We start from the raw sequence: 25,692 nt of genomic DNA on the forward strand, positions 1-25,692 counted from the left end.
CTTTCCTGAAATGTAGATTTTTCATATGTATCTTTCCAGTTATTTTCTGTGCGTGTATATGCCTACAACTGTACATATTTAAACATCTGTACACAGACGAAAACCGTGCAACCCATGTTGTTCTGCACCTTTCAGTATGTCTTGGACATGGTTCCAGAACGGAATACATTAGACTGCCATATTATTTTATTTTTTTATTTAAGTATAGTTGATTTACAATGTTGTGTTAGTTTCAGGTGTACAGCAAAGTGATTCAGTTATATATATATGTATGGGTATGTGCATATATATATATATAATATACATATATATATATATATATATATATATATATATGCACACACACATGATATCTATTCTTTTTCAGATTATTTTCCCTTATAGGTTATTACAAAATATGACTTCCATATTTAAACTGCTGCTTCACATTTTATAGAAGGGCTGTACTATTGATGGCTGTTTTAGCATCTCTCCATCACAAAAGACAGTGAAGATCCTGTTTCATTTAGATTATTTCCTATGACACAAAATTCTACTCACTTACATTTTTGTGAGTGAATAGTCAGGATTCCATTTTTGTCAGGGCTAGCCTCTCATCTGGTTTCAAGGAAACTTTATTTTTGGCCTAAGCCACCACCCCTCTTAAATGACCTGCTTCACTACTAGAACTGCATGAATGTGGAATTAAAGGCATATTAAAAACATCTTCCACTCAGAGTTTCAGGTAGTATTTCTCTCATGGGACAATTTTCCTTTCATGTCATCTTCTGACATTTTTCTTACTACAATGTTACACTCCAACTCATATCATTATCTCAAACTCTTGACTTTGGAGTTAACCCTCCTGTTTTTCTGCGATGCTTTTGAAGGGCACATCTGCAGTTTGGAGCCAAGGGCATTGAAAGATTTCTCAAGTGTTGGCTCAGGACAAGACGGGAAATGCCATCCCCAATCTTCTTTAGCGTTTATTTTTAAAAGTGGAGGCCTCTAATTGGTTTCGAATAAAGCAGTGCTCTGGTGTTAAGAAATGATTAATAAAGAGATCACGCAAAATGGGTATGAAACATGCTGGCACCCCAGTCAGTTACAAGAGGACTATTATCAAAAGTATAACATGTTTTAAAAATAAGTTTGAGTGTTAAATAGTACAATTTGGTGAATTAAGTATACTTCTTGTACTCTACTGCCTATTTCAAACTGCATGCCGAGAAGAAGAATTAAAGAGACAGTATTTGATCTTAGCATTCTACCTGGCAACTACCTAGCAGTTTGTTCCTGAGCAAACTTGCACACGGCATGGTCAGGGAATGGGGGGCTCTTACTACAAACCTCTCCTCATCCATATTTCGAGATCCAGTTTTCACAGAATTAGAAATGAGGATACTATCTCATAGGATTATGAGGAATAAATGAGATATTGCAACTAAAGCACTCAGCAGAGTGTCAAGCACATAAAAGAACTCTTTCAACTCTTTAACGTAAATTCTTCATCCCACGGGAAACTCGTTCTCCTATTCTCTGCCAATCCACACAGGGTCCCATCAGTGGCAAATCAGCCCTGGCTCTGCATTGTTCTCTCTCCAACCACAGGGAAGAAACTCCTTTAGTGAAAAATAAAATTTTCTACTCTGGCATTAAAACACACAAATCAAACTGAGGTCTCTTGAGGACAGTATAATTTTCAGATTTATAAAAGAGAATGATATATTATTACTGTACTAATTAGTCATTTGGGGGACTCGAGAGCCTTAAGACTATTTAAAATGTAATTTAAAAAAAAAACTACACATTTTTTAAGAAAATCAAATTGGATTTTTTTAATGAAAATTTTACCTCATCAGGGAAATAGAAAGTGCACTCTTTCTCTGGGAGGGTATTACAAGAAATAAAAAGCAAGTGAATGCAAAGTTCTCTAGAAATGCTTAATATTCAAATATTCATCCAAACATTCTATAGAACATAAGTCTATTGTACAGATTCCTTTCATAACCATAGTGCATACTGATTTTCCTTGAGAGACATGTGGGCACAAAGGAAGGGAACTAGACTAATCATTTCTAGATTTGTTAAACTGTAGATTTTTGTTGGAATAGTTAAAATGTGAAGAATTGGGGTTAAAAAAAAAGACAAGTGTGTTTAGAACTCCTTGGAAAGAAATGTTACTTAAGTCTGAACCATCTAAAATGAACTCCTTCTGCCTGTAATCTCCAGCTAAATAATTGGCAGTGATTATCAGAATGAGACCTTTCTGCTTCCATCCAGCCTGAGTAATTAGAAGTCTAATAATAGATAGCAAATTAAAAAAATAAACAATCCCCTGTGCATACTGTACCCTGCATCATATACAATTATTTATATCTACTGTGCAATATCTTGAGTGAACTTAATGTGAAATTTTAGATTTGGGGATAAATAAATTGAGGCATGCAATTCTTTCCTCCCCAGCTATATATTTAAAATTTGACAACACAAAGAAAGTTAAATGCGGAACTGCCCTTTCTTTTAAAAGAATTCCTCAAAGCCAATTCCCTAGTGTCCTCCTAATTAAGAAATCAATTGTATTTTAGTCCAAAACAATTTTTTTAAAGGTAGATATTTAAACATTTCAGCCTGGTAACTGAAATGTTCTCAGTGTATTAAAGACAACTGTCTTACATCAAAACCATAAAAAACAATGGTGAATTTGGTCAACAGGATTGTTGAACTGCTTAGTAAAATCTTTAGCTTCTTAGCAATTGGCTAAGTACCAGCGGGATCCATTTTTTTACAGTGTATTCTGGTAGCTTAGTGATTAGGCTCTCCGTTCTCATCAGGAGTGCCTGATCTGTGAGGATGACAAGCTTCACCCTTCAACAATATCACACGCTGACAATCTGACAAGAAGAGTCCACAGACAATAAGAGACCAACGAAACGTGCACTGAGAGGAAACAAAACACCTTCAGGTGCAACAGAGAACTGTAGCAAATGGCCATCGGTCAGGAGACCCCTTTTTATGCCCAGCTCAGTCAGCAGCCCAGAAGTGTGCCCATTTCTGTACCACCTTTGTTCCCTTGGCATGGACCTGGGTGCTCCCTCCCACTTCAGTGACTTCTGTTTAAAATACATGTTTTTGTACCACAATATTCATTGCAGCTCTATTTACAATAGACAGGACATGGAAGCAACCTAAGTGTCCATCGACAGATGAATGGATAAAGAAGATGTGGCACATATATACAATGGAATATTACTCAGCCATAAAAAGAAACGAAATTGAGTTATTTGTATTGAGGTGGATGGACCTAGAGTCTGTCATACAGAGTGAAGTAAGTCAGAAAGAGAAAAACAAATACCATATGCTAACACATATATATGGAATCTAAAATAAAAAAAAAAAAATGGTCGTGAAGAACCTAAGGGCAAGACGGGAATAAAGACGCAGAGATGCAGACCTACTAGAGAATGGACTTGAGGACACGGGGAGGGGGAAGGGTAAGCTGGGACAAAGTGAGAGAGTGGTAGTGTATATATGGACATATATACACTACCAAACATAAAATAGATAGCTAGTGGGAAGCAGTCGCATAGCACAGGGAGATCAGCTCGGTGCTTTATGACCAGCTAGAAGGGTGGGATAGGGAGGGTGGGAGGGAGGCAGATGCAAGAGGGAAGAGATATGGGGATATATGTATATGTATAACTGATTCACTGTGTTGTAAAGCAGAAACTAACACACCATTGTAAAGCAATTATACTCCAATAAAAATGTTTAAAAAAATAAAATAAAATACATGTTTTTAGAACGTGTACACCTATTTAAAATACTTATCCAAAATATGTACTTTAAGCAAAATCACTCACGTTGGGTGGTACAGGCCTTGCCATGCTTTTTGTGATATTCTATCACACAACTGGTCACTGAAAATCAATTAGCGAAGATGTTTTGAGATCATACTGCATGGAAGATGTTCTAAGGACATGTACACACAAATAAAAGAAATAATCGTCCCCTCGTCCCCTTTGGAGCTTATAGTTTAGTTGGGAATTCAAGACATGTACATAGAAAAAGACAGTCAGATACAACAATGGGAGAGTGTAAATTGGAGCAGGTGAATATATAAATGCTTAATCAAAGAAACATTAATAAGCACCTACTGAGACAGGTTGGGACCTGGGAACCTTTGCTACAGTGCTGCAATGCTTGCGCCTGAATAAACCTCTCCTGGAGCAACAAGATACAAAGAAACTATATGAGACTAAAAATAACTGTGTGCATGCGCAGTTGGGGCAAATTCTGGACCCAAAAGAGATCAATACAAAGAGACCAAAAAACCCAACTGCCACTTTTGAAGAGCCTGGAGCAAAAACAGGGGGTCAGGAGGAAAAGCAGGGTACTGCGCATGCCCCCTGCACACACCACCACCACCAGAGGGGTGGGAAAAACACCTAAGCCACCCCTCCAGCCCAACCCCTGGACACACCCCTACCCTCACCCCATGTAAGGAACAAGCTCGCCCCTGCTCAGCGAGTGAGCAAGCAAGGAAACCTGTTGTTTGTTCTCGCTAGCTCCCTCCTGCTGCAGCAGGGGCCCCAATAAAGCCTTGCCTGAATCTCTTGTCTGGCCTCTAGTCAATTTCTATTGATTGGGGAAGGCCAAGAACCCTGGTTGGTATCACTACTATGTGCCCAGAATGTGCAACCATCAGGGAAATGAAGGAAGGCCAAGATTCAGATCCTTTCTGACTTGTAAAACAATTTAAACATTTGCAAAGCTCTCATAAGATACCTGTATGTTAAAAATATGGCAACGAGCACAAATGAGCAAGAGTACCCATGGTGTGCCCGTGCACCTCACTAGAACTTTGTAGACCTCAAAGCCACAGCCTAGAACAGAAGAAGAAACTGTGGTGCTGATGAGAGAACACGCTGAAAGTTGGCACTGAGGAGGAAGAATTGATAAGTTGGAAGAGACAAAAACATTTATAATGGTTTCTGCTCTTAGGGAGTTCACGGCAAGGGAGACAAATGTAGGCAGACATTGTATTACAAGTCAGAATGTGGTGAAAACCAAGGGTAGTAATCAGGGGACTCTAAAAAAAGACTTTTAGAAGAGGTGGCATTTGGGTTGGGCCTTACAGAACGGAGAGGATTGGAACATATATGACCTACTAGCATGTGGCCTTGGTCAAGTCACTTATTTCTTAGAGCCTTTGTTTATCAGTCTGTAAAATGGGAGATTATCAACAAGTGCTTTGAAGACTATAAAGTGCTATAAGAATATATTATGCCTCCGAATAATCCAGGACGTTACTTTGATTCAGAAAACAGTCATTATCAAAACCTGTAAGAGTTTTCCTCTGTAACAACCTAGAAAAAGTGGGACCACAATTGAAAAATTCTTTAACAGACAAGCCCCAGACATCTAAAGTCTAAAACAGCTTCTGACTACTTTGAGATATATAAAATGTAAGGCAACTAAGTAAGAATGTCCCTGACAACTGGTGGCTTGTGGTAAATGAAGGAGTAGTAATCTCCATCTGAAACATCTGTTTCTGGTGAGAAGCCTAAAATAGGTATCAGGCATGGCTCTTGAATCACTCTAACCCCTAAAAGGTGCTATACTAAAGCCAAGAGGACACATGGACTGAAGCTAGCTTCTGAAGATGAAGTGTTTTGTCAGAAATCTTATAAATTATCAACATTTCTTCAATAATTCTTGGTAACAGTAGTCTATGAAACCTCATTTTTTTGTGTTGTCCTTTTGTCACTTTCAAGTTCATTTTTCATATTTAACTTTGTGAAATATCACCTTTCACCCCCTTAAAAATAACTGTTTTTCAAGGAAGCTGGGTTGGGTTCTTTTGTGGAATATTTTGGTAAGTTTGGTTCAAAATGCATCAATGATGAGTTTATTGAATTTACCTACCACTCTCTTGCTACAGGTGGACTAAAGAAAATTTGGGGAGGAGAATTTTTTTTAAGTGCTAGAAATTCCTAAGAGGTCATTGTTTTTCAAAAACTTTAAAAATATTTGACTTTTTTTCCTTCCTTTTTTCTTTCCTTCCTTCCTTCCCTTTTTTTAAAATCTCTGTTCAGTTGTGAGATGGTATTTACTTATCATGAGCCTGATTAGCTCTTGGTAAAAGAATTCTTGAAACTGAAGGTTCAGCTTCTAACTTTAAGCAACTGTCATCTTCATATATTTTGATTAGAATAAGTCCATCTCCCAGTTAATTTATTAATTATTTAGCAGCTAGTGGACCAGATCTTTGCCTTCTTTTCCATTATTATCTTCCTTTTGGCTGCCTGACTTATTATAACTCCTGTTTAGGTTAGCTGGAGAAAAAAAAAAAAGAGAGAGAGAAAAGTTTAAATGTGCGGTAGCAGAAAGACGACCAGCTGGAGAACTGGTTCTGCCATTATCTAACCGTGTCTCATGAACCTGCACTTCCTCATCTCTAAAAGGAGAGGACTGAACTAGATCACCACGTCACATGGTTAAAAACGCTCAAACTAACACTTTTTACCCTTGTGAGCAGCCCTAGTAACAGATTTAATGTGGGTGGAGGTTTAAACTACTGCATAAAAATTGAGTTTTAGGATACTGTTTTATCTAAGCTGACCCCCCAAGGCAGAGGATCAAGACTTAGCTAAATATGGCCCTTCGGCAAGCTTCATTTCCCCATCTGTGAGGGGAGAATAAATATAGCATACACATGTTAAGATAAATGAGAGAGCTGGTCAAGTGTTTTGAGCTCTTCAACAGACAAGCCTGACTTTCCAAAAAAAGACAAACCACAACTTCAGAGCCAGTGCAATTTCTTTTGTGCATGGTGAGATGACTTCCTTCATTGTAAAGGATTTAAGAGCTGCAAATCTACATCGTCTGGAGCTATAATTGCAAGTCTCTTTCACTAAAACAGAGGTCAGCTGGCCTAAGGCATGCAGAAGGAAGGTCAATGTCAGGTCACACTTCTGTGCAGTGTACTCCTTTCCTAACTTTTTTTGGTACAAATTTCATGTTGATGGAATAGTCATGCATTCTTTTATTTCAACAAATATATGCCCACTAGGTGCTGAACACAGTGTACTCCAGTGAGAAACAGACATGGACCCTGCCCTCGTGGAATTCATGGTACAACAGAGGAGAGGCAAGTGCCTCCCCACTAGGGCAGGACTACTCTAGGTCCAGGGGACACTGTGGAAATGCGGGAGGTATTTTTGATCGTCAACACGAATGGGGGAACTCTACCAGCATTTAGGGGTGGGAGCCAGGGTGCTACCTGACCTGTGTAGTGAAAAACAGTCCTGGGTCCTGCATGATTGATGAGTGTACCTCTAGGCACTGAATGACTATGAAAAACCCTTTTATAATGACCTGAATCTAGGATCTATCTCTGTTGTATATTAGTAGAAAGGTAGATTTACTTGATGTTGTTCAAACATTACAGGAGTTGCTTACCACTGCAGAAAATTGCACACCACTGGCAATATTGCTCTTAGTACCCTAACTCACTAAAACACAAACCCGTTAGTCAACTTTTAGAGCTATTGCATTCGTGGTTGTTCACCTGACTACTTCATTATGATTTCTGAGTACTCAGCCCTGGGAACTTAGGAATTTAATACTGAAATAACTATTTTTATTATGAATTACTTTCCTTTTATTTTTCCTTCCTATTACTGCCAGGATGTTATATTGATTTAAAATGATATATACAGGAAGGTTATATTAGCTATAGATTTCATTTGAAGATGAGTATAGGAGAAACATGTTATAAAAATTGTTATCAAAGGGGGGATGGATCTAATATACTAGAGGCACTGAGTCAGGTATTTAACAAATTGGGACAAAAATGATTATAAATGCAAACTGGGATAGGTGCTGTGAAGGAAAACAGCCAGGAGAGAGAGAATAACCAGGACGACCAGCTTCAGTCTGGGTGGTCTGGAAAGACCTCTGGGAGGGAGCGACGTCTAACCTGAGATGTGAGGGATGCTTTGAGAAGCCAGATATAGGACAGTAGGGGCAAAAGGCCCAAGGCAGAAAAGCCCTGACAGATGCCTCCAGGGAGACTTCTGGAATAATCCAGGGTTCAGCTTGTGCAGCTGGATGGATAATGTCTTTTACAGGGATGAGGAAGACTGAGGGTGGAGAAGCACATTAGGGAGAAAACTCAAGAGGCCAATTTTGGGCATGTTAAGCTCGAGATGTTGAGTAGACAGTGGGAAAAGAATATCTGGAGGAGCTCTCTGCCTCTGAGTTCCAGACCCAGCTCTAGATGCCTCCTCTTGGCTGAACCAGAAGTATCTCAAATTCGACATTTCTAAACTAAAGTCACTTCTTCCCCCTCAAATCTGCAAGTCCTGTTGAGTTCACCGTCTCATGAAAAGACATCACCACTCCATCAGGATCAAACCATAACCCTGGGAGTCCTCAGTATCAACCCCAAATACAAAGTAAGTCAATCACTTGCCCAGCCAGTCTGTTCTTCCCTCTCCACACTCCTCACCTGGGCAGCTCCTACTCATCTTTCAAGCTTTGGTCTAAAAATCTCTTGTTCCAACAAACCTTCTCCAAACCCCCAATTCAGATCAAGGTCCCTCTGTAACACCTTCTCCTGTCGTCCCATTTCTTACACTGTAATACAATTGCCTCTTTTCTTATCTGTATCCTCCACAGGACTCTGTGAGGGCAGAGGACTACTCTTCAAAGTCTGGTTTATAGTAGCTGCTTATTAAATTCTTGCTGAATGAATGAGGGTAGTGTGTGGGAGATGAAGTCAGAAGGGCAAACCGCAGCCAGATCACGGTGGCCTGCACCTCCTTTACCGGCTGCAAAGCTGGAGATGGTGGATAAAGCGTCTGAATCCTCCACTAACAGATGAATTTCTCAGGTTGTAGTTACCACTTTCAGCCAAGATTCCAACTGCCTCCTAAGATCAGGGCCCTTTCTCTGTCCAACCCACCTTCCTGAATAATAAGGTGAGCTCTAAGGAGCAGAGCTTCAGACTGAGCAATTCTTCCAGCATTTTAGTTCCTGCTACTGTTTTTCACCACCACGTTTTTTCCATTGTCTTGACATTTGTTTTACCTAGGATGGAGGATATCATTGACTGTCTACCTGGCATCATTCTCCTACTTGTTCTTTCTTTCCAAAACTGATTTAGTTCAAGACCCACCACTCCTCTATCCAGACACATACCCCTGGGAACCTTGACCCCATATTTAGCTTAAAGAATTCCTGGTTGGATTTAAGCCAATCATGGAGTTTCATTCCCTACCCACTGGCCAAAGTCACTGGTTCCTAGGTGGGCACATGATCCAAGTAGTCCAATCAGAATGAAGTGGTCCCTGGATTATCCAAGGGGCTCATTCTCTGCTCCCTGGCCAAAGCACAGGCATACCTCATTTTATTGCGCTTCAGTTTATTGCACTTCGCAGATACTGCATTTTTTACAAATTGAAGGTATGTTGCAACCCTGCAGCGAGCAAGTCTGTTGGTGCCATTTTTCCAACAGCATTTGCTCACCTCATGTCTATGTGTCACACTTTGGTAATTCTCGCAATATTTCAGGCCTTTTTAAAAAATCATTATTATATTTGTTATGGCATCAGTGATCTTTTTTTTTAAAGATTTTTTTTTTGATGTGGACCATTTTTAAAGTCTTTATTGAATTTGTTACAATACTGTTTCTGTTTTCTGTTTTGGTTTTTTGGCTGTGAGGCATGTGGGATCCTAGCTCCCCCACCAGGGATTGAACCCACACCCGCTGCATTGGAAGGTGAAGTCTTAACCACTGGACCGTCAGGGAAGTCCCTGATCAGTGATCTTTGACGTTACTACTATGAACTCACTGAAGGCTCAGGTGATGGTTAGCATTTTTAAGCAATAGTTTTTAATTAAGGTATGCACTTTTTCTTTAGACATAATGCTTTTGCACACTTAATAGACTACTGTATAAACATATCTTTCACATGCACTAGGAAAGCAAAAAATTCATATGCTCACTTTATTGCGATATTCACTTCATTGCATGGTCTGAACTCGCAGTATCTCTGAGGTGTGCCTGATATTGGTTCCTGGGTGAGCACAAGATCTAAGTAGTGCAATCGGCATGAAGTAGTCCCTAGATTACTGAAGGTAGCTCTTTCCTCACCCCTTCTTCTCCTTCTGCTGTTCCTCCTCCCTTTCTCTGTCTCCCTCTCTCTCCCTCCACCCCTCACTCAGTATGGAAGGATTTGCTACTCACTGGCCCCATCTCTGCAGCTCATGGAGACTATTCAGGGATCCCACTACACTGGCCGGTGCTGTGGTCCCTGTATCACAGGGGAGTAGATGCTGCCCAGGGCCAGCTATTTGGAGGCAGGCATATATATGTACCAGGCCTGACACTTCCAGGGGAACAGCCCTCTTACCCTTTTAATGCTTGAGCTACAGAGGACCCTTGGGCACTGTGGATTCAGGTCACCTGGGCTTCCCATGCAGCGAGGGCACCAACATAGAACGAGGAGTTACAGATGGGCCAAATGCAGAGGAAACACCATTTTCCTCCACTGTGGACTAACACCTACCTTCTTTGCCTCTGAGGCTGAGGAAGAGGCTTACGATGACTGAAGTCTCTCACTGGCAGACACCCTTAAACACAGACTTCTAATACACTAAGAACAGGCAGTCAAGCGGTGAGAGAAGCCTCAGGAACTACCCTCTGATTAAGTCTGAAATGCTGGTTTTCTCCATGCCCACTAGAGACAGCCACACTGCATGGAGGAGTTAACCATGACTAGCAAACCCATTTGGAATCTGAGGTCTTGGACCACACTCCTTGGCCAAAGACACAGGACAGGCAGACGAGGGAGGGAGGCTTCTGGGCAGGTAGGCAAAATCAGGATGACCTAATGCGGTTCACAAATACATTTTCACAGAACAGACCCTTTAGAAAGTACACACAATTTCTGTTGGGGTGATGAAAATGTTCTGGAACTCGACAGAGGTGGAGGTTGTGCAACATTGTGAAAGTACTAAATGTCACTGAATTGTACACTTAAAAATGATTAATTTTATGTTGTGTGAATTTCACCTTAACTTAAGGAAAATACACATAGGTCCACAAGTATGCCAAGTTGGGTCCTCATGGGCACCCACACACATGGCGTGCACAAACACACACACACAGATTTCTTTGAAATTCAGAGAGGTGCTTGCACGTGGCAGAAATACCCTTTCCCTGCAGGGAGTCCCTGGCAGAAATACCCAAGCCATCCACTCCTCAGGACCTGCATTCATCACCGTGACACGCTTCCACATTGTGGAGCACGGCTTACCCTCCTTCGGGCATGTCTCATACCCCCTACTCTGCCTCTTCTGCATCACCCACTTCATCTTCTCCCCTCCAGCTCTGGCCTTCTTGTGCTACAGGAGGCTCCCAGCAGAGCTCTTTTCCAGGCTTATTAACGAGTCACCGCATTACGTTACTCTAGCCTTATTTTGCTTCACAGCACAGAGAGCCTTGCTCCTGGCTTTCACGCTAGCCCAACTTTCCCACCAAACCTTCACCATCAGCCTATGAGATAGGGCAGCTCCCACTTTACTGATGAGGAAACTGAGGTCAGAGAAACTCATCCAACTTATCCAAAGTTACAGGACAGTTGGGCAGAAGTGAGGCAGGAAGGCAGTTCTCCAATCAACTAGTTTAGGACCCCCTGGCCCCTTTGCTCTAAGCAAGCAGTAGGTCATAGGTTTTAGACACAGACCTTTTAAATAAATCTTTGAATCATAGTTTTACTGGCTATGTGGCTCCAGGCAAGTTACTTACCGCTTCCGTTTCCTTCATCTGTAAAATGGACTAAACTGTTGGAAGATGAAACGCGCTAGCGTGGAGCCTGTGTGGTGGCTGCGAGCTTATCGCCACGCCCAGTCGTGCTCCTTAGCTCTTAAGTTTCAGCAGATGCGGCAAAGAGGAATAAATTGGTGGAAAAGGAGGACTGAGGGTAAAAGAGACTTTGTGAAAAACACTGAGAAATGTGGTTGCTTACTAAGTGCGTACGTTTCCATGGCGGGCAAGGACTGAAGTCAGGAATTTTATTAACACAACTGAAGAGAACTAAACTAATATACCCCAAATGTATTTTTGTAAAACAATGGTTCACGAGACCTGAGAACTGAAAAAGAATCATCATGCACGTGGACTTTGATGTGGCCGCCCGGCCCTCGCCGCCAGGCCCGCCCTCTCTGCCCAGTGCTGCACACAGCACGGGCAGTTTTCAGCTGCTGCCTGTAAAAGGTTCACTGGACCCACGTTTGTACGAGCATCCCCGTGCTCCCAGAAGCTCAGCCAATCCAGGAGCTGGACTTCCCACCACAGAGAACCTGGCTAGGAAGATGTGACATTGACCAAAACAAACTGGGAGCCCGTGAAACAAAATCAAAAAGAAGCAACACTATGGGCAGACAAGGAAACAATGACCGCGGTCATTCCAGGGGTTTCGAACGTCCATTCTCTTCTGCGTATCCTCATAAAACCCTTGGAGGCAGTGTGGGGACAGCAGCTGTCCTCCCCCCATCTGGGGTGGAGGGCAGCAGCTGAGGCCAGGGCCGTCGGTGAAGTGCCGGCGAGACTGTGGCTGGAGCAGTTGGGCGGGTCAGGGTGGAGGTGGAGGCGGTTTTCAACCATAGCAGGTGTGGACCATAGAGCCCGGTCAAGCTGCACGGGAACCTGTGAGGTTCCAGCTCTCAGCCCTGCCTGGTGTAACCCACTAAGCTGAGTCCTTTCCAAGCCCACACATCAGCCCCTTTAGGGAGTCTGCTGCTTCCTGGAAAATCAAACAGCACACATCTCCCTTCAGAGAGTCACTAGCTTAGTTAAGCAATCTAGTAAGACCCTGGCAGCAGGGGAAGTCACTAATTCAATGACTTACAGATCAGGAGCCTGCGGGCCTGGTCTGAGGTCCAGTGCAGCTCTCATGGGCTGCGCGTGTAACTCATACAAGTAATTTCAGTGTGCCTGTTTTCTCATCCATTAAAACAAAGGCAGGGGGAGGGGTGGATAATATCACCTACCTCAGAGGTTGTTGTTATGATTAAATGGGATAAACAGACCCAGAGAAGGCCTCTGATGTAGGCACGAGATTAATGACAAGAGACACATACGCTAAGTGCCACAGGAATTCACAGGAGTATGTCTACCACCTGAGGACTAGAAAAGGCTGCATGGAATACCTGTTCTACCCATGTCCTGTCCCCACCCCAAACCCACACACTCATGCCACCTCCTCACCTAGGAAAACAGTCCTGACCCTCCCCCACCCCCATCCCCAGAGCTGGAAGTGCCCCTTCCTACCTCCCAATGTCAGTATCTGGAGGTGTAGTTAATAAATATAGGGGAACTATAGTAGGACACCCTAATAATTTGACATATGGCTACATGTTGAGAATTAAATTCATGAAAATGAAACCATAACCGTCATTAGTCATCTGCGATATGGGTCATTACTAAGAGATGACTGAGATTCTTGAAAACACCCAAATCTAATCAAGGTGATTAAAATGTAACTAAAGGAAGCTGTAACCTAATAGAATATGTTTTGGCCTGTCTGAAAAATGTTGACTAAAAAGTTATTGTCTATAGAGACTCTAAATAGAGTCTAGCAAAGGAGAAACTGCCTAATTAGAATATTTGTGTCCATCTAGCTTTGCCCAATGGTAAGACGCTAAATGTGGTGGACAAACAGATCCTGAACACTAGAAAGCCGAGCTCTCGTGTGGGAGGGGCAGTTGACCATGTGGTTCCAGGATCCAGATGAAATTCACATCTCCTCTAAGACCTTTTGCTCCAAAGCCTGAATCCCAAGAAAGCTTCTAATGAATTCATTTTCCTGGGTACCTTATGCTAAGGAAAGGTACACTGGATAACAGGCACTGAAAAGGTATCTATCACTATAGCTTTGATCTTCATATTTATGTTTTCTAACTATTAAAACAAATTGGAGAAGAATTCAGTTAAATGCTAGCCAGTTGAACACATGAATTTATCTTGATCTTTCCAAAATCCTCTGACATGTACAGTCATTAAAAAAAAAAAAAAAAGGCATAAAGCCACAGGAAAAGCAAACAGGGAAGGAGACAACAGCCACACAATTTTAGAAGCTAGAAAACCAAAGAGCAAGTACAAACTGATTTAGCAGACCCTGGGAGCCAGATCCTGGGCCAGCAATGAGAAGAAGTTAAGAAGTACCCGGTTCCGCACAACAGAACCCCCTAAAGGTGTGGGAGCTGGAGCAGTGTGTTCTGAAAGTGGGTTGAAGGTGGAGCCACAAACAAGAGGGCAGACTGACAGTCTGCTTATGAAGCAGTTAAACCCCAGATCTGTTTTCTATCATGATAAATACTCTCCCCAGCCCTGATGAAAGGCAGAGGATATTTATTCTCCAGAAAGGGTGGAACAGAGGGTTCCCTGGGTGGGAGGACACAGGGCCCAGTTGAACATACTGAACACACAAGGCCAGGGTACACTGAAAATTGAGATCCTTAACCTGCTGCCCCCCCTCACCTCCCAGAACAGTGGCAGCCCAGCAGGAACCACTCAGGCAGTAGAGTGGAAGATTCTTTTCTGGGGAATATGAACAGTGCAAGAGGAAGGACCAGGTTCCCCAATGAAAAGACCCAGATGAATCACCCTACAGTAGTGGTCCTCAAATGGGGGTAGAAGGAGCAAAGGCTGACGTTGCCCCAAGGGAACATTTGGCAATGTCTGGGACATTCTTGATCATCATGATCGGGGTAGGGAAGACAATAGGGATGCCGCTAAACATCCTACAGTTCACAGGACAGCACTCACAACAAACTGTCCAGCCCAAAATACCAATAGTGCTGAGGCAGAGAAACCCAGACCTTCAGTAAGGGCCAGAGTCATCCAGCCCCATGTATATACACAGAGTTTCCCATTCTCCAATGCCACTCTTGTAAATATGAGTAGACACTTGAGGAACTGCCACAAAAGGCAGAGATCAAAATGAGAGACTATGCAGGGAGACAGAAATTTCAAAAAGCTGTCATTAATACCTTCAGAGAAATTAGAGAAGATATTCAAACCAAAAGCAAGCCAAACCAAACTTAGAAGATGATAAAGAAAAAAAAAAAAAAGGAACATCCAAAGAACAGGAAAAGGTTCTTGAAAATTAAAAATAGAATCACATTAAAAAAAAAAAATAGAAGGGGTATATGATAAAACTGAGGAACTCTCCCAAAAATAGAGCAAAAAGACACAGAGAAGGCAAATATAAGACAATTAGAGGACCACCCCCAAACCTCTAATATCTAAATAGTGGAAGTTCTAGTGTAACAGAAGAGATTAATTGGAAGTGAAGAAATAAACCAAGAAAATTTCTCAGAACTGAAGGATACGGGGCCTTAGAATGAAAGGGCCCACAATAGCCAGCTACACCCTACCCTGAAGACCATGAGTGTGAAATTCCAGAGAGGAAAAACAGGTTCCTAAAAACGAATCCAGAATCAGATTGGCATCAGACTTTTTAACAGCATAAACTGAAGCTGGAAGATGATGGAACAATGCCTTCAAAGTTCTGAAGAAAAAATGATTTCCAATCTATTTTCAAAATGTCAAGCAGGTATGAAGGAAATAAAAACATTTTCAAACATACCAGGTATCAAAAAATTTGCCTACAATGCATCTTTTCTCAGGAAACTAATAAAATATATACTCTACCAAAATGAAGAAATAAACTATGAAGACATGAAAAATAAAAATAGGCATCTAATACAAGACATAGAGCCAAAGGGAATCCCAATAATGATGAAGGAAAATCCTAGGATGACAGCTGTGCAGTAGGCTCGAGGCAACTAGCCCAAACTGAAGCAGGTCAGTAGGCTCATGATGAATGTCTCCAAGAAGACACTGACAGAATACTTGATATGCTGGAATGCATGGAAAGGTGCGTTTAGGATGAAATAGACAGGTGGTGAAAACTAAGCACGGGAAGACGCAAGATAATTAGTAACTCCAGGGAAACAAAAAGTGGCACAAAGAGGGAAAAAGTAATTATAGTACACTACATGGCTCAGCTATGCTAACACAGTGATAAAAATATAACCACGGATCAATAATCAGATTGAAATTACAATATAGCTACTGGGGATAGGTGGATGGGAAGTGGAAGACATATTCCAAAGACAGCTAAAGCCTCATCATTCATGGTGTGAAGGCAATAGAGGATTTCTTTTACCAACATAAACAGCTAAGAACTGAAAGCGGTTGCCTTGGGGGAGTGGAAAAGGACTTCTCTGTAGGAAAGTGGAGAGGGATCTTTTGTTTCTCCATAACAGGATCTTATAGAACTGTTGACTCTTTAAACCATCTGCATATATAACTTCAATAAAAATAAAGTGACTTTTTTTTAAATTGGAGAAAAACAGAATAAAGTATAAAGAAGTAAATTTCTACAAGTATTCAATATCACTACCTAGAGCCAACTGCTTTAACATTTTGACAATTTTGTACCAATTTTTTTCTTACACATTATACATATGCAGATTTTTCAAAGTTGTAATAATGTTATATATAGTTTTGATTCCTGTGTTTTCACACTTAACACACCACTAGCCTTTTCATATATCTTTAAATATTTGTTGAAAGCAGTTTTTAGTGGCTGTGATTATTCTAATACATATCATGCTATCATTTAACAAATCCTTTTTTACTATGCATTAATGTGTTTATAATTTATCACTATTATAAATACGGTTGTGAAGAATATCATTTTATGTAAATCTTTGTGTACACTGAATGTTTCCTTGGCATAAATTCATAGAAATAGATCATTGAAAATTGAAGTGTCTTTGCCAAATTAACCTCCAAATGGATTGTGTCAGTTTTTCTGAACGGTACATAGAGCATCCACTTCCCTGACTCCTGAATATCAATTTTTCCCATGTTGTTCAATTTGATAAGTGAAAAACAAAGTTTTAATTTGCATATCTTTGCATACTGTGTGTTCAGCTGGCTGTTTGCTTTTCTTCCTTGTGAGCTACTGGTTTATGGCTGGAGTCCATTTTTCCACCAAGACCACATGGTAAACAATCCTTCCACAACCTTATTTATATCCAGATCTCTATGAGTTAACACAGATCAGACCGGTGGACCTGATGATATGTGAGTGCCTCAATAAAATCAAGTCTCTGCGTCTAGATGGCCCCACTGAGGCCCTGGCTTCCTGGGAGGCTCCAGGCAAGCAGGCTAGCAATCAGGCACCCTTATGACACTCCTCACGCTTTACCTTTTCTTGGCACGCCCCATATTCTGTTTGCATTTTGGTCATCTGTGTACATCTTCTCTTCCCAATGGACTCTAAGCTCCTACAGAGAAAGAACCCTATCTGATGGATCTTCGTGTTCCTCACCTCACCTGTATTTAACAGATACTCACATATTTGATGAATAAAGACATAAGGGTGTGGATGGGGGTGGGGGGGATTATGAACAGAGGCAACAGGAGAACTGGAACACTGAAAGGGTAGAGGGAGACCAGCCCCTACCCCTACTACTAGAGCTGGGGTGAAGACAGCACCAGAAGTACATGACCAGTGGTTTCCAGGGTTTGGGCAGAATGTCCATGTAATGAAGATTGATGAAAGGAATAAAAAGGACAGACAAGGATTATTCAGCCACAAAAAAGAAATGAAGTACTGGTATATTCTACAACACGGATGAACCTTGAAAACGTGATGCTAAGTGAAAGAAACCAGACACAAAGGCCACATATTGTAATATGATTCCATTTATATGAAATGTCCAGAATAGGCAAATCCACAGGGTCAAAAAGTAGATTATTAGTTGCTAAGAGCTGGGGGAAGGGGAGAATGGAGAGTCACTGATTATAGGTACAGGGTTTCTTTGGGGGTGATGAGAATGATCTGGAGTTAAATAGTGGTGATGGTCACACAACTTTGTGAATATATACAACCCACTGAATATGAATAATGTCTCAATTTTTAAAAAGGAAAGAGGAGTAAACAAGCAGTCTGGCCCACGAGGAATTTCTGAGGAATTGCTTTGTTTATAACACCAGCTTGCCTAGACTCTGATGCTTTCACACTGCCTGGCCCAGCAGCAGGATGTCAGGGCTCCCCCTGCTTGTAACAGAGGGACACTTGACACAAAACACACTGAAGGAATCCTACAGATCCAGACTTGCTGGAGAACAGCACACACCCTGGCCAATATTTTATCCAAAGAGACCTGGCAGCCTTTCTGCTAATGGACTCCCTGAGTTAAGAAATGAGTTCTACTGTGCCTCAGCAGGCAACGCATTACACCGACCACCTATAACCTGATTTTAAAAACCTTCAATGACGTCAAGACGGAACAGAATTCCCTTAAAAATGAGCTGATGAGAAAACCAATATGGAGGTGATGTAAAGTCATGGGAGATGTTCTTTTCATGATCATCTTTCTAACAGATTCTCCTAAATCCAGCACACACCTGGTTGTGAGTTGTGCTAAGCGCTACGTGCCACATGCAGACCCCCTCTGAGGGCTTACAATCTGGGTGCTGAATAAAGATTTACACAAGAATAAAACAAAATGCTAAACTGTAGCCTATAAACGATTTTCTCAGCTGAAATTCAAAGACGGGCTTCAACCCTAAGAGGGCTGGAGTCTCAGAGGAGGAGTTCACGGGGTGCCTCCTCCTCAGGACTTCTCACTTTCTGCAGGCTGGATGAAGACCAGAAGCTCCCTGCTGCTAGACAAGGCCCCTGTCTGAAGAAAGCAGGGACCCTCTCACCTCTACCCCATCCCCCACACCTGCAGAGCCAGGGAGGCCACAAGACACACCTTAATTGTGAACCCTGAACCAGCTAGCTGGGCGGGACAGTCCTTTGAAAATTACGCTGGGGTAAGTGGAATTTTAATTGAGCTGGACAATCAGAATTAAATTCCTTCTCTCAGTGGCAGCTCTTAAAGGGGGGCATACTTTGAGCCAACTCATTTATAATCCCAACCGTTAGGCCATTTGAAAGAGGATGGCTTTTCTACACTGGAACAAGTTTTGAATAAAGAGAGAGCAGTAGAAAAAGAAGAAAGGAAGGAAGGGAGAGAGGAAGGGAGGGAGGGATGGAGGGAGGGAGGAAGGAAGGAAGGGGGAATTTACAAGTGGAGGGAAGGCAGGGGAATGGAGGAGGAGGACACTTACGCAGAAAGCCAGGGTCAGCCAGAAAAGTAATTACTGCCGAGAAGGGTGTCAGTAACAGCCCTTCCTCCAACCGTCCCAGTGGGGAGTTTTAATACAAAAGGACATCATTGCCCATCTGTTGCTTTGGAACTAATTTAGCACAAACCAAACCAGCATTGTCCTCAGGGGCAGGCCTGTCACCTCCCAGAGTGCTAACCTCAGCTTGAGCAGAGCAGGTCTTGCGTCTCAAGTCTGTCTGGCTGCTTAATGTACGGGGGAGGACATGGCTTGGCACTTGGGCCTCATCAAGGAATACCCCTGGAGCCTATTGTGTGCATGGCCTTGGGCCAGACAGCACACCAGTGGAGCCAAGTGCAGCTTAAGAAGTTCTGCTTCCGTTTTCTCCTGATAGTGCCTTGGCCCCATCTCCACCAGGCAGGCGAGGAAGGCAGCACCAGTGGCTGAATGATTCAGTTCATTCCAACAAACATGGAGCATCCCAACCACGCATAAAGAACTAGAGACGAGGGTGTGTGGAGGCGTGTTTGGATAGGCAGGGGTTAAAAGATGAATAAGGATTAAAAGATGGATAAGTTATGTACCTGCACTCTGGAGACAGTGTATAAGTAGAGCATGTATAGAGTGTGTGTGTGTGTGTGTGTGTGTGTGTGTGTGTGTGTGTGTGTGTGTGTGTGTGTGTGTGTGTGTGTGTGTGTGTGTGTGTGTGTGTATTGGGGGAGGGGAGGAGGGGAGGTGGCTTGCTAAGACAAGGTATATTAAGTTCACATTCACTAACTTGGTGGCTCTGACATTTCGGCCAGTATCAGAATCACCTGGAGGGCTTGTCATGCCAGAGTTGTCCCAGATTTTCTGACTCCAGAGGTCTGGGGTGAAGCCTAAGAGTCTGGATTTCTAACACGTTCCCAGAAGATGCATGTTGGTTTGAGGACCACATCTGAGAACCAGTGCAGTAATTCAAACCCTCACTGAGCATCTAGTACATGTAAGAATCCAATCTGAGCACTTTCTCCACCTAAAATCGACCTGGAGAACCCCAGGCTGCTGTGCCCATTCTCATCTCCTGGGAAGGACAGAACCCAGCCTCCTCTGTGCCCCCGATGAACAGGCACCCTCTCCCTTCCCCCCTCTGCTGAACTGTGAGCTCCTGGGGGCAGGGCCTGGGCCCGATCTGTCTCATAAGCCCCGCCCCTTGCACAGGTACAGGCCCAGATTTGGTGCTCAAGGAATGTTTGCTGACTGACTGAATGAGTGTTTTCATCTAGTCCTGGCAGTCACAGCGGCGGGACGCAGCCCAGGCTGTGGGACGTGGGATGTGGGAGCCCATGCGGAGGTGGTGTCAACAGGATGCTCAGGAAGGCAGGCAAAATGAGGAGTGGGTGGCAGAGGAAGTCTTTGGGTGCATATTCAGGGCATATCCCGTTGGAAGAGGGACAAACAGGTTGAAAATGGCAGTTTTTACCTTAATAAGGAAACTCTTAAAGGGAGAAAAGAAAAGCCTGGGGCAGCCCCTATGGGGTGGAAAAGACATCTGCCTGGCAGCCCCCGCACAGCAAGTTCATGTCAAGTCAGGGCTGGCAGGCGGAGCAGGGGTGACAATGCAAAGGGGCGCAGAGCTCCTTCCTGGGAACAGGTGACACCTGCACCAGCATGAAGTTTCTTCCACAGCCTCATTGGCAACGCAGCTACCTGCACCACGCAGGGGAAGTCCTCTTTTTCAGCAACAATGGAGGTTAATGAACAAATGGACAAAGCACCCTTAATCTCCCAGGGTGGCGGTGGGGTGGAGGTATCTTTAAGGAGCCATTTCAGCAGCAGCCCCTAGTGTCCCATCTATAGACACCATTCCACCAACTCTTCTGTCCAGAAAAGCAATGTGCCCAGAATGTACTTTTTAATGAAATCGTCAGCAACAGAATATACGTGATGTAAAGGAGACATATAACACCATCAAGCTGATTCGTGTGAGGGGTTTAACACAGAGAACCCAGGTCTTGGAGTTGGGCAGTCTGGCCTGCAATCTTGGTGTTGCCTTTCACCAGCTGTGTGGTCTGAACAAGTCACTTAACCTCTCTGAACCTGCAAAGGAGGCAACCACGACCTGCTTCCTTTACTCAGAGCAGGTGAGAAGCCTCACAGAGCACCATGTGCAACGTGCTTCACACCCTGTAAAAGTGCCACTCAATGACAAGAGTGTCATTATTAAACCCCAGAGTCTTCCCTGAGTCTGGGAAGGGCTGGCGAGTGTGGGCATCAGGAAAGAGGCGGCTGGGCCTCTACTCCCACCAGTCACTTGAAAAGAAACAGCAACAATAATAGAGGCCCCTTCCCCCATGTTCTGTTCTTTCTATTAAAATCAACAAGCAACACAGCACCAGATTAATATCTCTCGAATTACTAAGTTGTCAGTTACTGGGTGAAAAACTCCATAATTTAGTTCTCATCCCTACTCCACACGTTGACACTGACAGCAGGGATCCGAGGCACCATAGAAAGACACATTTGGGACACCCCGTGCCTGTGCTCCCCATGCTGTTCCTCTCCACCCAGAATATCCGTTCTCCGTGCCCCTCTGCCTGCGTGACCTCATTTAGCCCAATGGTTCCCAAGCTTTCACTCGCTGGGACAGAGAAGAGAGGTATGCGTTCAGCACACAGTGGGTGGGGTAGAGGGGCCATGGGCTAAGTGACTGAGGTTAGACGGCTCAAGCTGGAAGGGACAACCTGAGCCCAGGGCTGTCCATCCCAGGCCCCACCCAGCCGCCTTGAGGCTAAGAAAAATCCCTTACCTGGGAGCTGGGAAACTCTGATTTGATTTTATAATCCCCATTTTACAGATGAGGAAACTGAGGTTTTGAGAGGTCAAGCCCCTTGCTGGAAAGTAGACCCTGGCAGTCCAATGTGGGGGCCCACAGTGGTAACCAGTCTATTGTGCTGCCTCCCATCTCTTCCTGCAAGCCTACAGCCTTCCAGAGCTTATCCCTACTACCTCTTCTCAACTGGGATGGTGTACCACTCACTTTCACATGAGGAGTGTTCCCCGTTGCTTTCTGCCATCTGATTCCCCCTTTCTTCTCCCACAGGACGTTGCAACACAGAGGAGGCACTGAATCAACACCAGCTGAACTGAACTGGGGTAGAGTCCCCAAAGCCGGCCGGGACCATCACCCCTGACTGAGCGTGAGGCCATCTGGGACAACTAGACATCATCTCTAACTAACCCTGACGGCAACCCTGCAAGGTGGCCATCATCTCCCCCGTCCACAGGGAGGGAAGAAGTTGGCTGCCTGATGGTCTCACAGCTACAGAGAGGAGCAGGATTCAAAAATGTTCCAGAGAATCCAGAACCCACACTGTCACTGCCAAGCTGCCTCCTCCTCAGGGCATCTGAGAGTGAGAGGTCTCAGGAAAGACGTGGGGGCCTGCACCTGAGAGACAGCACTGGGGGACGGGGCCACTGGGGACCACTGAAAGCCCCCAGGTTTTGGGTCGGGGGATAGCACCTGGCCTGCTGCTCACCTCCATGCCTGTCACTCCTTCGAAACTTAGAGACTTCTACTAAATTAACAAAGCTTTTTTCCAAGAAAGGGGTTGTGCCAGAAGCTCTTACTTAACAGCAATAACCCTAGTCTGTGGTTAACCTTTTAGCAGAAATGAGTTGACAGCCAAATGCAAATCAACTCAATTTAAGAAACAGTCATTGTAGACCTACCACGCACCAGGCACTGGGCTACGTGCTGAAAACACGGTGGAGAAAAAGAGACACGGTCACCTCCTCATGGAGCTTAGAGAGAATCGAGCCAATCCAGCAGGCAGTGGATCTGGAAGAACTGTCCTCGGACAGCTGGGTGGCCAGGAAGGGCTCCGATGACCCGCCATGGCCATCCTGCCGCCCCGCGCAGCCTCCCTGGCTGGGTCTCCCCTCTCTTCCTCGTGCAAAGCAGCTGCCTGCCAGAAACTAAAAGAGGAACAGCAAACTGCTGAGGGCAAGGAAAGCCGCTCCTTGACCCAAACACACCAAATTAGGGCAAAACCAAGCCCTCTGAGTGAAAGGAAATTCAGCTGAGGCGCCCGAATTTTAAAGACATGTGTGGTCTTGGGCTTAGTTTCTTTGTAACAGCCTCTCTTTCCTCCTCCTTGCATATTGCTATTCTGTACCTGAGGCCTCTTGGTAGTACCAGCTGCTGCCAACACGTGTCATTGCTAGAAACCGATAGCCCCATGGAGAACGGCTTTGTTTTTGTTTTGTTTTAATACCATTAGGGCTCATCTCTTGAAACCCCAAATTCCACAACAAAACCACAAACACCCAGTTCTCCATAAGGCCTCTAACCCATGAGCTTTAAAGCAATGCTTCCCACCTTTTTCACATCCTGGCACACATAAAAATGACCATATATGCTCAGCCCCCTGGAAGCTATACACTGCCCACCCCCCACTCCCGAGCTGAGCGGATGGCATCTGGGCGCACCTATAACACCATTCCTGATACACCTGCTGGTAAGCTTTGGTTCCCAGAGCGTAAATGTCACCAAACCTCAAGAGAATCATGAGAGAAGTGAAGCCGGATGGATCAGAGGATCACATCCCAAACCCACATCAGAGTGCCAAGAGGGGGGACACAGGGCATTCGGCCACTGCAAAGGCTATGAAGCCAAGAAAGGCCATCCACCTTCCCCACGCGGAGGAGGAAACCAGCATTCCCTATGATGCAGTGCAGACTGGAAATATAAATAGCTTCTAAAAAGGTTAGCAAAATGCACAGATGACAAATCTACAGTAGGTTACTAAGGGAAACCAGGATGCTCAGTGCCAGCATCTCACCTGTTAGAGCTGATGTCTGGAAGGAACCCTGCGGCTCCTCCCAAACTCTGCTCCCGGGGCCCCTCAGGGATGCAGTGTCGGGCTGCAGGGACCTGGAGCCTGGGTGATGTGAGTGGGTACTTCCTGAGCCCTACTGATGCTCCCTGCAGGCCCCTCCAAAGTACGGAAAACCTTTTTCCTAATCACATCTTGGTCTGGTTCTCATAAGCCCACTCACTCTCAATTTCCACACCTGGGAAGAGTCTACCTCGGAAGGTTTTGTGAGGATGCCTGCCTGAAGGTGGGAGGCGTTCTATGAGTGGCAATACCCTGGGCTTACCCCTCCCCCCTCCTGTTAAACTAGGCCCTTGGGTGCTGCAGGACATTCCAGAAGGCAGGGCATTCCCAGGCTGCCTCCCTGGAGATACCCTTCTGGAGGGGAAGTGCTTCCCTGGGCACCCAGAGGGCCTGCAAGGCAGCCACAGCTGCTGGGCTATGTCAAGTAAGAAACAGACCTCGCTTGTCCCTGAACCAACCCCAGGGGACACCTGAGTTAAGGTATTTATAGCTCTCTTATATGCATCCTTGAACTTGTGTGTGTTTAAGTTAACAGATATAGCAACAGCACACCCAAAAGCACACATATGGACTTGTACACACTGAGGCAGTGGCTAAATCTGGAACTCTAGGGAACCCAAACTCACCCCCAACACACCCTCCTGAGTGTGGGTATTCCGGGACCTGGGAATACTGGGCGTCCGTCCTTCCCTCTTCAGGGTATCAAGTTCTGCCTTCCTGCCAAGGATTAAGAGATCAGCCTGGAGCCCGCACCTCGAGAGCAGTTTGCCAGGCAGCTCCCACTGGCTCGTCTGCCAGAGCCAGAGCTCTTCCCACTTCCCCTGAGCTCCAAACAGTGCAGAGTCAGGAGGGAAAATCTCACCCCTCCAGCACCTCCCTGAGCAGACACTGGGGCTGCTGCAGAGCCGACCCTGAAGCCCTGAAAGCCAGGCAAGAAAACAGAAGCGCTGCAGAGGCCCAGACCGGAAGCCGGACCCCTCCAGGAGGCCACAGGGAGGAGGAAGGAGCGCCTTCAACTTCCACTCTGAAATGCTTGGCAGTAAAATGTCGGGCTGCTCCTGGGCCACCAGGGGCTTGGCCAAGAGAGGGGGGGCTTCCCTTTGGCCTAATGCTAGTGTGTCAGGGGTGTGGAGGGATGTGCCCAGGCAGAGAACGTGATGGGACTCAGAACGTGATGCCCGACACATTCACATTCACTATATATTCTCTCTCTCTCTGTCAATAGCAGCGGAGGTTAAGGGGGAAGCAGCCTGCTCCGGAAGGCAAGAGGTTATCTACTACAGTCATCTCTTGAAGTTCCCTAGTATGTTCTTTAATATTTAAATTGGGCCATTGTTACCTATGGCTTTGAACTCAACTGGGGTCAAAGAGGGGACCCAAGAGTAAGCACACAGACTAGGAGTTCCAACCCAAGGGAGATGTGCTGTTGTTCAAATACAGTGAAAGCCCAAGTGCATGAGTGAACTTTTTAAAGTGCTGTGAGCTTCTCCCTCATTCCATCTTACCTCCCAAAGTAGAATCGACTGAAACCTACATACCCCACTTGGTTCTCAAGTTCTACGCTGAACTTTTCATTTTTCTGAGAGTTTCTCTTACATCACTGGGGATGCAGGTTCTGATCAAGAA

At 44.4% G+C, this 25,692-nt stretch overlaps 1 protein-coding gene and 1 long non-coding RNA gene across 2 annotated transcripts in view; both read right to left on the reverse strand.

Annotated features, from left to right (window-relative positions):
- RHOQ (ras homolog family member Q) overlaps positions 1-25,692 on the reverse strand; it is a gene marked incomplete at its 5' end in the record, with an annotated part of 37,410 nt that overhangs the window by 7,948 nt on the left and 3,770 nt on the right. The gene's annotated exons all lie outside the window — the stretch shown is intronic.
- LOC309644283 lies at positions 180-19,833 on the reverse strand. Its single transcript, XR_014254347.1, has 2 exons — positions 2,867-19,833; positions 180-2,819 (listed from the first exon to the last, which is right to left on the reverse strand). It is a non-coding gene; the product is annotated as an uncharacterized lncRNA (long non-coding RNA).

The sequence above is a fragment of the Balaenoptera physalus genome (genome assembly GCF_965194825.1).
Source record: "Balaenoptera physalus genome assembly, chromosome: 15".
Classification (NCBI taxonomy): domain Eukaryota; kingdom Metazoa; phylum Chordata; class Mammalia; order Artiodactyla; family Balaenopteridae; genus Balaenoptera; species Balaenoptera physalus.